We start from the raw sequence: 13,488 nt of genomic DNA, 5'->3' as shown, positions 1-13,488 counted from the left end.
TCTGTGTTATTCTTTAGACCAGTTCCAGGGTGTAGAGACCACGGACCTCACACCCCAGACTAGGAATACTGTGTATCATCTGTGCTATTCCTTAGACCAGTTCCAGGGTGTAGAGACCACGGACCTCACACCCCAGACTAGGAATACTGTATATCATCTGTGTTATTTCTTAGACCAGTTCCTGGGTGTGGGACCACGGACCTCACACTCTAGACTAGGCATTATTGGATATCTGTTTATGAATTGTAGCTCTCCTGACTTCTCTTCTGCTTTCTGATTCGGTACCTTCTCACATCTGATCTACTGTTGCTGACCCTGCCTGTCCCTGGTTACCGAATCAGTCTCCTGTCTCTGTACTTTATCAGTCTGTGTGTTGCCGACCCGGCCTGCTCGACCTTCTGGTTGTCACCCACCCCTTGGGTGCTCAGTCCTCTTGCAGGGGTCCCCTGCTCCTCAGAGGGGGCCTTGCTGCAAAACCAGTCAGGGACTCCCCTTCCTGGAGCCCTTGACTGCAGTAGAGTCTTCTCTACTTATTGGACCACCTGCTACCCCGGTGGTCCAATTCCTACTGTTACACCAAACACTTACACGCTTCAGGTGTCTAGAGGTTAGTTATACTTGGATTATTGGCGATTCTGCAGATCCTCAATAATTAGGTATATCTGTATTCTTGGGGATACTGCAGATTGCCACGAATCAGATTCTCTCTGGTTGCTGACACCTGTCGTTACAGCAACATCCCACTATGTACCCAGTCTTATACTTCACACAAATACAATAATTACATTCTATTTTTTTAATATAATATACATTTAAATGCCCAGTTTTTATTGCAAATTGTGTGGCACATGTCGTAATTTGCAATGCACAAAGTATTGAGCAAAACAAGTAAAAGTACAAAAACGAGTTTGCATTATTGGTTGAGCTTGCAAAATTATCTTCATGTGCCAAAGACAGATGCTGCTGGGTTGACCGCACAATTTCTCTGCAGACTATACTCTTCCCCATTCAATATTTTTACAAGAGAGGCAGTCAAGGAGTATCTGGGAAGAGGAATCACCATTTTATCCTTTTAAGCACCCTGCCCACTTCTCTACTGTTGAGGGGTTAACTATGTATGGCTAGTAATAGCTCATCTTCATATAAAGTTCCTCCTTGATCATTGTATGACAGAGCATTTAATCCTTCCAACACCCTTATAAGTAATTTTATAAAAGGATTAACAAGAATTGTTGACAGTACTTTTTCACCTACTTTTTGGTACTTTTTTCGATTGCTAAGTGTTGAAAAGTTATTTTAATTAGAAGAGAAAAAAAATATCTTCTAGGAGAAAATGCAGGAGAAAACATTAACTGAATAAGGGCCTCTGTTAATCTGCTGACAGATTTGATGAACATGTAGGCTATTATCATGAACAGCACCCAATTCTAAATATCAGTTGAAGTGGGCGCCGCCATAGACTTCAATATTTTTAGCCTTGATTAGCGGCTAAAAGCAGTGAAAAGGGTGCCGTTATTTTTTTATCAGCTGTATCATGCTTATATCAGCTGCATCATAGAAATGTTTGTGGTTACAATAAAGGATTTGACTTTAGTTATGCTTTTACTATATGCCCTTAATATAATAATGGAATTTAAAAATAATGTACATTTTGGCCTCATTATTTCATTTATACCATTTTATTTTCAGCTACAACAATCCACACAAATACTGGTTACTTTGATCAAGCCAAATACCGGATATATCTTTTCAATAATATTGCATCTACAAAGATCATTGTTAATACCGTTTATATCTTTGTCATTAAATGCAGATCACAACGACCACAGAGAATACCTGTTATGTTTTTCAAAAATTGTGACTACAATGATCTCACTGAATACCATCTACTGTATATCTTTGACATAAATTGAGCTACAACAATCACTTCAAATACTGGCTATATCCTTTTAAAATTGTGACTACAACAATCTCACTGAATACCGTGGTTAAGGTTAGGCACTACTGTGTGAGGGTAATGGTAAGGCGTCAGGTGGGTTAAGGTTAGACACCACCATGTGGGGTTAGGAACCACCATGAGGGGGGGGTAAATGAAAACCTGTGTATTAGCTATATCCATCACCCTTTTAGAAACAAAATCACATTTATTGGCTATGCCTGCTACCCTTTTATAAATGAAGTCACATTATCCGCTACATTTGGCAACTTTTTATAAACAAAATCACATTTAACAACTATATCTGGCACTCTATATCTGGCAGGTGATGTAGATGCTGCATGGTTTTTGACAGTTGGAAACAGCTGAAAACAGCTATTTCCCACAAAAGTTCGAACTTTTTTGTGGGAGGGGTTACTTGTGGGAGGGGTTTCACCACAATATCAGTCATACAGCACCCCCTGATGGTCTGTTTGTGAAAAGGAATAGATTTCTCATGTAAAAGGGGGTATCAGCTACTGATTGGGTTAAAGTTAAAATTTTGGTCGGAGTTTCTCTTTAAGTAAAAGTTTACTTTCTGCTGGCATTATGAACAATTTCTCAGGAACACATCATACATGTTCCTGTTGTAACAGTATTTCATGTGTACATGATTTCTTCTAAAAATACTGACACGATTTTTAATTTAAACATGGCTTTCAAATATATTAACAATCATATACAATAATTTACATCACTAGACATCAAGGCATATACAATCATTATTTAACACATTTTTAAGAAGGAAGTTGGGATTACCAACTTGACTCCCTGGACTTATTTCCTGTTGCTCCCAATGGAGCCTATGGAAGATTACAAGGTCTTCCAGAATTGTCTGTCTTTTCCTAGGGCTTTCACATCTGCCCAGATCTTCCTGGCATGCATAGCTTTTCTCTATATTTCTTTTCCAAGATATCTTTAGCAAGCCTAACTCCCCCCCAAAAATTGAGGTTTTAATCCAGAGCTGTTTTAATATGACTACATCTTGTTTGCATAGAGTTTTCCCTCTTTTAACAATTTTATAATCTATTTGTTTTTCATTTAATGTTGTTCATCTTACATGTAGAATTTCCTGGAAACATCAATTAATGAATGTCTGTATTTGTGAGCTAATATTCTTGATAATTTCCATCTGTCACATGCACATAGAAGGACAAACTGGTGCCAAAGAGATTAATCTTGATGTTTTAAGGATTTCTTCCCTCACACTGGATAGAGTAGAACAGAAGTACCATTTCCTTTTTTTCATTCTAGCTTTAACATCTTCTACTCCTCCTGTCTTGGTTAAAAGAAAAACGATGAACGTTAATGGAGGAACCCATATTTACCAAATCCTTCCCTGCAGCTGTATGCTAGTATCTATATTTATTTGAATCCACTAAGTTGTTCTGTGAATAATCTTTAGCCCATAATAGATGTTTCTCCTAATTCATGTTGCTTACCTGTTAAGTATTTGGATTAATAAATAAAGGCGTTATCAATTATCATTTTAACTGCTTAACTTAACTGTCATGAATGAACAAACATGATGTTCCTAATCAAGTTCACACCATGTTCATTACATTCAGTACAGTTCTTCATGGGGGATTCTCAACATGGTCTTTATTGTTTATAAAGACACTCCCTGAAAAGGATTTATACTAAGATGCTGGTGATCCTCCCTGCTGGGTTCACACTTTTTTGGCAGTTGATCAGAGCAACTGACATTCACGAAGCGCTTTTGAAGATAAAGAAAACCTTAAAGCAGAACTGTAGAGAGAAAATAAACACATTTTTTCACTTACCTGGGGCTTCCCCAAGCCCCCAGCAGCTGTCCTGTCCCGCGCCGGTCCAGCCCGAGCCTCCGTTCTCCCGCCGCTCCTCCGTCCCGTACCTCGATTTGTAAGTTGATGCCAGCGTAGCCCTGCCAAGCATATCCTTTCTTCGTGTTCCCCTCTGCAAAAGCGAGGAACTTGAAGAAAGGATACGTGTGGCCAGAGCCGCGCAGGTGCAGTGGCCGAGCAGTGATACCGAAAGTAGCTGGCAGCAGGAGAACGGAGGCTCATCGAGAAGCGGCGCGGGACAGGATGGCTGCTGGGGGCTTGGGGAAGCCTCAGGTAAGTGAAACAATGTGTTTATTTTCTCTCTACAGTTCCGCTTTAAGAACCCCCCATCAGGAGATGTGCTAGTCCAAAACCTGTTGGTTCTGTTGGATTTATACTCCCTACTGTACGTGACAGCAACATGAATGATAAGTAATTTATGGCTCAATTTACTTTGTAAAAAAACATACTTCTTATTTGTATGTGTTTAAATGTATTTAACATTTTCGCAATAGTGGTCCTGTAAAAACAGTTGAACTGATGTCCCTGTAGTAACGCATTGCTGCAGCTGAGGAAATGTAAGTTAACATCAGGTAACTGTACTCATGGGTGACTTCAAATCATGGTTATGGCCGGGATATAGAGATGTGGAAAACAAATTGAATGCAAAAGTTTATAACTGAAGGTGTAGATGCAAACATACATTTCTGAGTAAATAACACTATCTAAATGACTCCTTAATTTACAATCCATTCATGCCAGGTCAGGAATTTCAAAGTAGGTGAGAACTTCTCAAAAAGAATTAGCAGGCTGTTGTCATAAATGTCTGCACTTCCTTCCTATCTCCATGGTGACATAGTGGATAGCACTCTTGCCTTGCAGTGCTGGGTCACTGCTGGTTCAAATCTTGTCCAAGACACTATCTGTGCAGAGTGTGTATGTTCTTGTGCTTGTGTGGGTTTCCTCTGGGTACTCTGGTTTCCTCCCACATCCAAAAAACATACAAATAGTAGCTTAATTGGCTCGCACCTTAAAAAATGGCCTTAGACTGCAATAGGTATTTCACACAATGGGCACGATCCAATTCATTTTTTTCTTGTTTTCTCCTAGGTGATAATTTCACATCTTATTAATAAAATGCGCTTTCATTCAACAGCAAGCAAGGAAATACCCAGAATAATTTTTACTGTACTTTTTGGTAACTCTTCAGTTGTAGAGTGCTAAAAAGTTGCTTTAAACAGAAGGTGAAAAATGATCTCCTAGGAGAAAAATGAGTTTATATCAGGGCCAATGGCAACTTTTTCTCCCAAGTTTTCTCTTACGAGATAATTTTCATCATCTGCTGTTTAAAATAACTGTTGAGCAATCTGCAACAACAAAGGTACCAAAAAGTAGGTAAAAAAAAGTTCTGTCAAAAACATTTTTTTGAGTTTTTTCTTGCTTTCTGGTGGTTTAAAGTGCATTGTATTGATAAGGTGTAAAATATCTCCTAGGAAAAAACTTAGGAGAAAAAGTGAATGGATCTGGCCTTTTTGTTTTAGGTTTTCTCCAAGGTGATATTTTTGCATTATAAAAACGTAGCCTTTATAAACCACCAGCAAGCAAAAAAAAACTCAGAATAATTTTAGCAGTACATTTTCACCTACATTTTGTATTTTTTCAATTGCAGAGTGCAAAAGGTATTTTAAACAGGAAATTAAACATTATCTACTAGAAGAAAACTTAGGAAAAATAGTGAATTAGATCAGGCCCAAAGTGAATTGAATAAGGGCCAATGACGGAATATGGTAGGGATTAGATTGCAAGCTTCTTTGAGGGACAGTTAGTGATTTGACTAAATACACTGATGTAAACAGTGCTGTGGAAGATGTTGGTGCTAAATCAATATGTGAAAATAATAATATTGTTAGTCCCAGTACATAGGATGAGAAAATATAGTAAGATAAGCAAGTCCTTCAAATACTACAAATACATGCAATGGTCTTCAATCTTGCCTTAATATGCTGCAACTTTTTGTCCACATAAAAACAACCATCTACAGTTGAGGAGCACAACTCTCATAACTCCTCAGTAAGAACCTTTAGCTCCAGCCAAAGAAATGTAATACAATTTATAAAGAAAAACAAAAGTTTGCTTTCTTAAAACAGAAAGAATTTGTGATAATTCAGGTTGGAGTGAGCTAGAGATGTCTCCCAGTGCATCACTGCTGAATATATGCAAATTAACCATTGTTACCCTTAGAAGCTAAACACACCTCCAGAACCGCTGGAATGCAATGATGTGTCAGCTTGTTAATTAGTACAGAGCCATAATAATCGAACATGCATACAGACTGTTTCGGATTGTTTGATCCTTATCAGTGCATGGCATGGATTAATTTGGCTCTATGGAGTAGGGCTTGTAACACCGAGAGGTACATACTAACCAGCAAGCTCATGGTGAACCAGAACTCATTGGAGTTTGTGAGGGGCTACAATGGTCCTAAAAGCCCCCTTAACCTTTTGTTTTTCTTAGCATTTTAGTAAGGTGGCTTTTAGGACCATTGTAGCCCCTCGCACACTCCAATGAGTTCTGGTTCACCATGAGCTTGCTGGTTAGTCTGTACAATTTATAAACTATGTGATTCCCCCCCACCTCAGTTTCCATGTCATTTTTTCTAATTAATTTAGTCATACAATAAGAAATGTGACAGTGTTATTATTGAATGCTTCATGCTCCATTAACCCAGCAGTTTACCACAACATATTCTGTTAGTATTATAAGTACTGAATATTGTTTTCACCTAATTGGGTATTAATTAGATTTTAAATACAGTGCCTTTACCAAACATTAAATACATTGGTCCTTCAGCCTATGCCAACTGTGTTAAAAAAAACACAAATTACAAAGAAATGATGCCTATGTACATCCTAATTTTAATGACTAATGAATACTGATGCTAATAAGCTGATTTACTAAGGTGAAGGATTGCAAATTGAAATCCATTGATTCAGTACCCCTGTTGTGGCATGTAGATCACTGGACATATGCCATTACATCCTGCCCCAGCTCTAATGTTCCAACAATGTGCAGAAACTGTGGTCTCTGTATGAAGGGAAAAAAAAAAACATTTGCCCTCTATTTACCACACAAAGTAGTTGTGGCAAATTGTATATTTGCATTTAAAGTGGGCTTAAATGCTTTCCTTGCACTAAAGGACATCCACAGCTACAGCAGTTCTAATCCATCTGAAGTTGGAAAGGATTTATTTTAAACTAGCTAGCAGTGGTGCTCGGATACCCCCAATCATGAATTCGAGTGATCATGAACTCGACTCCGCCCACTTACAAATTGACTCATAATCCCAATCATGAGTAGAAAGTGATATCCGGCTCGAGCGCAGATTCGAATTGAATAACCAAATGTAATCACGAATCACGAGTCGGTATTTGTGATAAAAAAAAACGCCGACTTTAACTGTTAATAGCAAAGCCCCCTTACATGCTAGAAACACCATATTTTTCAAAAAGACCTTATAGTTTTTGAGAAAATCGATTTTAAAGTTTCAAAGGAAAAAAAGTATACATTTAAATGTGGTAAATACATTAACTGTCATTTACAGCATTTAAATGTATACTTTTTTCTTTGAAACTTTTTCTCAAAAACTATAAGGTATTCTTGAATGTTTTTTCCTCTTGTTTCCACTGTTCTTCTTAACATATCTGGCAAATTTGGTGTTTCTAGCGTGTAAGGGGGCTTTGCTATTAACCGCTAAAGTCGGCGGGTTTTTAGTCAGGAATACTGGCTAGTGATCATGAATAATTTGAGATCAGGGGTCAGGTAGCGAGTGCAATCATGAGTGCATTCATGATCGGCATTCGTGATCGAGAGCCGATCACTACTGCCGATTAAGACCTCGTGATCGCAAAAAAAGGTTGTGATCACGAGTTACTCATGATCACGAGCTCGTGATGAGCACCAGTACTTACTAGCCCTTACAAGCTTTATAAATGTAATTTGCTGTCCACTAAATTAACTGGGATGTGTGAGGGTGCAGGACAGTGTTATACCATATTTTTTCTCAAAAACCAACCATTGCTTTATAAGAGATACACAGTACATAGCCATTCTTTTATCTTGGTAGTTGTGCGACAAGTATATATTATTGGCAGCATAGATCTCCACATCATTATTCTCTAGTCTCTCCATGTGTGCATGCTTAAAAATAGCCACCACACTCTGTTCTGAGTCTTGCAGTCACTCAGTGCACTGACTCTCCCCACCACTGCATAGAAGGAACAGGTAAAATAGCTACAATGGGATGCAAACATTTGGGCAACCCTGTTAATCATCATGATAATCCTGTATAAATTGTTGGTTGTTACAGTAAAAAATGTCAGTTAAATATATAATATAGGAGACACACACAGTGATATTTGAGAAGTGAAATTAAGTTTATTGGATTTATAGAAAGCGTGCGATAATTGTTTAAACAAAATTAGACAGTTGCATACATTTGGGTACCACAAAAAATAAATGAAATCAATATTTAGTAGATCCTCATTTTGCTGAAATTATGGCCTCTAAACACTTCTTGTAGGTTCCAACTAGATTCTGGATTCTGGATACCTTTTTTACCAGAATCTAATTGGAACTTACAAGAAGTGTTTAGAGGTATTTTGGACCATTCCTCTTTACAAAACATCTCTAGTTCATTCAAGTTTGATGGCTTCCAAGCATGGACAGCTCTCTTTAACTCACACCACAGATTTCCAATTATATTCAGGTCTGGGGACTGAGATGGCCATTCCAGAACGTTGCACTTGTTCCTCTGCATGAATGCCTTAGTGGATTTTGAGCAGTGTTTTGGGTCATTGTCTTGTTGAAAGATCCAGCCCCAGCGCAGCTTCAGCTTTGTCACTTTTTCCTGGACATTTTTTCTCCAGAATCTGCTGAAACTGAGTGGAATCCATGCGTCCCTCAACTTTGACAAGATTCCAAGTCCCTGCACTGGCCACACAGCCCCACAGCATGATGGAACCACCACCATATTTTATTGTAGGTAGCAGGTGTTTTTCTTAGAATCGTGTGTTGTTTTCCCTCCATGCATAACACTCCTTGTTATGCCCAAATACCTCAATTTTAGTTTCATCAGTCCACAGCACCTTATTCCAAAATTAAGCTGGCTTGTCCAAATATGCTTTAGCATACCTCAAGCGGTTCTGTTTGTGTGCTGTGGGTGGAGAACAGGCTTCCTCTGCATCACTCTTGCATACGCATCTCCTTGTGTAAAGTGCTCCAAATGGTTGAAAAGTGACTCCATCTGCAGCAAGATTATGTTTTAGGTCTTTGGTGCTGGTCTGTGGGTTGACTCTTACTGTTCTCACCGTTTGTCGCTTCAGTTTATCAGAGATTTTTCTTGGTCTGCCACTTTGAGCCTTAACTTGAACTGAGCCTGTGGTCTTCCATTTCCTCAATATGTTCCTAACTGTGAAAACAGACAGCTGAAATCTCTGAGACAGCTTTCTGTTTCCTTCCCCTGAACCATGATGGTGAACAATCCTTGTCTTCAGCTCATTAGAGAATTGTTTTGAGATCCCCATGTTGCTACTCTTCAGAGAAAAATAAAAAGGTGGGAAACTTACAATTGATCCCCTTAAATACTCTTTCTCATAATTGGATTCACCAGTGTATGTAGGTCAGGGGTCCCTGAGCTTACCAAGCCATTTGACTTCCAATAATTAGTTCTAGAGGTTTTGGAATCAATAAAATGACAGCAGTGCCCACATTTATACTCCTGCCTAGTTTTATTTAAACAATTATTGTGCACTTTCTTAATCCAATAAACCTCATTTCACTTCTCAAATATCACTGTGTGTGTCTCCTATATGATATATTTAACTGACATTTTTTTATCGTAACAACCAACGATTTATACAAGAAAATCATGACAGTTAACAAGGTTGTCCAAACTTTCGCATCCCACTATCAGTTTCAAACATTTATTCAAAACATAAGAAAAAAAGTGCTAAACATACATCAAACTTCCAAGATAAATGTAAACTCGTATTATGATTCCTATTCCATAGGACTCAATCATACAATTGTAATTAATCATATAAGTCACATACAGTGGCTTACAAAAGTATTTGGCCCCCTTGAAGTTTTCCACATTTTGTCACATTACTGCCACAAACATGAATCAATTTTATTGGAATTCCACGTGAAAGACCAATACAAGGTGGTGTACACGGGAGAAGTGGAACGAAAATCATACATGATTCCAAACATTTTTACAAATTAATAACTGCAAAGTGGGGTGTGTGTAATTATTTAGCCCCCTTTGGTCTGAGTGCAGTCAGTTGCTCATATGTATTGCCTGATGAGTGCTAATGACTAAATAGAGTGCACCTGTGTGTAATCTAATGTCAGTACAAATACAGCTGCTCTGTGACGGCCTCAGAGGTTGTCTAAGAGAATCTTGGGAGCAACAACACCATGAAGTCCAAAGAACAAACTAGACAGTTCAGGGATAAACTTATTGAAAAATTTAAAGCAGGGTTAGGCTACTAAAAGATTTCCAAAGTCTTGAACAACCCATGGAGCACTGTTCAAGCGATCATTCAGAAATGGAAGGAGTATGGCACAACTGTAAACCTACCAAGACAAGGCCGTCCACCTAAACTCACAGGCCGAACATGGAGAGCGCTGATCAGAAATGCAGTCAAGAGGCCAATGTGACTCTGGAGGAGCTGCAGAGATCTACAGCTCAGGTGGGGGAATCTGTCCATAGGATAACTATTAATCTGCACTGCACAAAGTTGGCTCTTATGGAAGAGTGACAAGAAGAAAGCCATTGTTAACAGAAAAGCATAAGAAGTCCTGTTTGCAGTTTGTCACAAGCCATGTGGGGGACACAGCAAACATGTGTAAGAAGGTGCTCTGGTCAGATGAGACCAAAATGGAACTATTTGGCCAAAATGCAAAACGCTATGTGTGGCAAAAAACTAACACTGCACATCACTCAGAACACACCATCGCGACTGTCAAATATGGTGGTGACAGCATCATGCTCTGGGGTTGCTTCTCTTCAGCAGGGACAGGGAAGCTGGTCAAAGTTGATAGGAAGATGGATGGAGCCAAATACAGGGCAATTTTGGAAGAAAACCTCTTGGAGTCTGCAAAAGACTTGAGACTGGGGCAGAGGTTCAACTTCCAGCAGGACAACAACCCTAAGCATAAAGCCAGGGCAACAATGGAATGGTTTAAAACAAAACATATCTATGTGTTAGAATGGCACAGTCAAAGTCCAGATCTAAACCCATTCAGGAATCTGTGACAAGATCTGAAAATTGCTGTTCACAATGCTGTCCATCTAATCTGACTGAGCTGGAGCTGTTTTGCAAAGAAGAATGGGCAAGGATTTCAGTCTCTAGATGTGCAAAGCTGGTAGAGACATACCCTGAAAGACTGACAGCTGTAATTGCAGCAAAAGGTGGTTCTACAAAGTATTGACTCATGAGGCTAACTTTGCAGTTATTGATTTGTAAAACATGTTTGGAACAATGTATGATTTGTGTTCCACTTCTCACGTGTACACCACTTTGTATTGGTCTTTCACGTGGAATTCCAATAAAATTGATTCATGTCTGTGGCAGTAATGTGACAAAATGTGGAAAACTTCAAGGGGGCCGAATACTTTTGCAAGGCACTGTATGTAACTTCCCAATCTCCAACCCACCCAGTTTCACCAACTGGGCATTAGCAATTTTTTTCTGGTAGAACTAAATCTCTCTCTCTATCTCTTTTTTTTTTACTTACACTAACTATGTAACAGCTTTCTAGACATTGAGAGCAACAACCTGCTGGCTCCATTAAAATGCATGGGTATCCTGCATTTGAATGCATGTTTCCCTTTTCATTACAAGGCATCGAATGGAAACTTTATTTCTGGCTGATTGCACATAATATATATTTGAAAAAAAAAACGCTGTGGCAATGTACTGCAATGCCTAACAACCATTAAAGTAGGTACCCTCCATCACAAAAAAACAAGTTTAAAAAGCAGTAAAACTAAGTTTAATTTTGTGACCAATGCAGTAATCTCCTAAAGCTTACAGTGTAGAGATTGCCAGAAATCACTGGGCAAATTCCCAAATGAATATTGCAGATCATGCACAAGTATGCAGAAGAGCCCTTTTTAAATCTTGCATCTGTGACCAAGTGTTGTTCCAAATTACAGGTTACAGATTATCGCCACATACTGCAACATTAGTAAATAACCCATTATTGTCTTTGCATAGAGGTTATAAAGACCAATGTACAGCAAGTCTTTTCTGCAGGTAGTCCAAAGGGAATACTTTGAAGACTTGAGCTCAGTACTTGTCTTCATATATTATTGAGCATTTAGAATTTTAAATCACTTTGTTTTGTGTTGCTTGGAAACAAGAACATCATTTCTAAGTACCGTATAAAATGTTGTATAAAGAGATTGCCAGCATTGTCAAGCTCAGGTACTGTAAATCAAAGATAATGAAATCACACAAACCATAGAGAGAAATTCGCACACTGATGGCAAAAAACTGGCGTGAAATAAATAATTGATGTGCTTACAATCAAGATGGAGCATTTCACCATGATTAAATGCTCACTCCATCACTTTTATTCTTTTTTCCAGCATTAAAATAAGACTACATATTTTTGTAAGAAGCATGGTATTAACAATAGGTTTGATTATCTTTCATTCAAAGCAAGCAGACAATGCTCAGAATGAAGAATTTAGTTTCTGTATTGAGTACCATTTCAGAACATACAGTGCTAGGTACGAAAAACTGATATAGCATCTTTGACAAGAACATAACTTCATTTAGTATCGACAGAATTAATATGAATATATATATTTGTTACTTGAAGTGTATGGACAGTTCCCAGCATAGGATCCACTTTTCCTGCCTACTTACCATGACTAAGGTAAAGTAAAGCAAATCTGAGAATTAAAACATCCAATTATTTTTTAAGTTTCTCTAGAGTGCCATTTTGCATAATATTACACTCACAGGAAATAATTTTATTAAATATACCGGTAATTTTGCAGATATCAAACCAACAAGCGTTGGTTGCGGTAATACCATTAATGACTGACTGCACATAGTTTATTGCAAGCTGTCCAAACTTTAAGTTTCTTCATTAGGCATTATACAGAACTGGGTCAGATTTGGTTGTGCAGTTCTGACCGACCCAGTACTGCATAATGCTTGAAGAAGAAAGATAAAGTTTGGACAGCTTGCAAAAAAAACATGCACAGTTAGCCATTAAATGTATTTTTGGAGTCAATGCTTGTTGGTTTGGTGTCCGCATTTCTGCTCCTTAACCAACACCTGGCCATGCTTCACTTGCTTCATGGTAATTATTGTGAAATTTAAAACATATGTGTACACACACTTGTGATCTTTATATATTTCCCAGAGTAACAGGCACTATGAATTACATTTCTCCTTTGTTTCTGTCTCTTACAGTAAAAAGTTACAGATCTGACAGGTTTTGGACTAGTCAATCTCCTCATGAGGTCTTCTTGATATTTCCTTTGCAAAAGCACTTCTTAGGAATGATCTATACAAATATGTCAGCTGGCCTCCCTTCTCATTTGTGCCCTACTTTGGCAGTTGGACTGAGCATCTCCCATTCAGTAAGGCCCCACTTACACTTAAGCAGTTGGTATGCGTTAGTATACGT

The 13,488-nt window shown here is 38.3% G+C and overlaps 1 protein-coding gene across 4 annotated transcripts in view; it reads left to right on the top strand.

Annotated features, from left to right (window-relative positions):
- IL1RAPL1 (interleukin 1 receptor accessory protein like 1) overlaps positions 1 to 13,488 on the top strand; it is a 1,893,014-nt gene that overhangs the window by 386,434 nt on the left and 1,493,092 nt on the right. Inside the window, exon 1 of one of the 4 annotated variants that reach the window (XM_068265644.1) lies at positions 13,400 to 13,441. The exons of the other annotated variants lie outside the window; for them this stretch is intronic. The gene's annotated coding sequence lies outside the window, so the exon portion shown is untranslated. Of the gene's footprint in view, positions 1 to 13,399; positions 13,442 to 13,488 lie in introns of those variants that run through there. 4 annotated transcript variants of the gene reach the window in all.

The sequence above is a fragment of the Hyperolius riggenbachi genome, chromosome 2 (genome assembly GCF_040937935.1).
Source record: "Hyperolius riggenbachi isolate aHypRig1 chromosome 2, aHypRig1.pri, whole genome shotgun sequence".
Lineage (NCBI taxonomy): Eukaryota > Metazoa > Chordata > Amphibia > Anura > Hyperoliidae > Hyperolius > Hyperolius riggenbachi.
The sequence above is the reverse complement of the archived record's forward strand: the minus strand, read 5'-3'. Positions and strand labels throughout refer to the sequence as shown.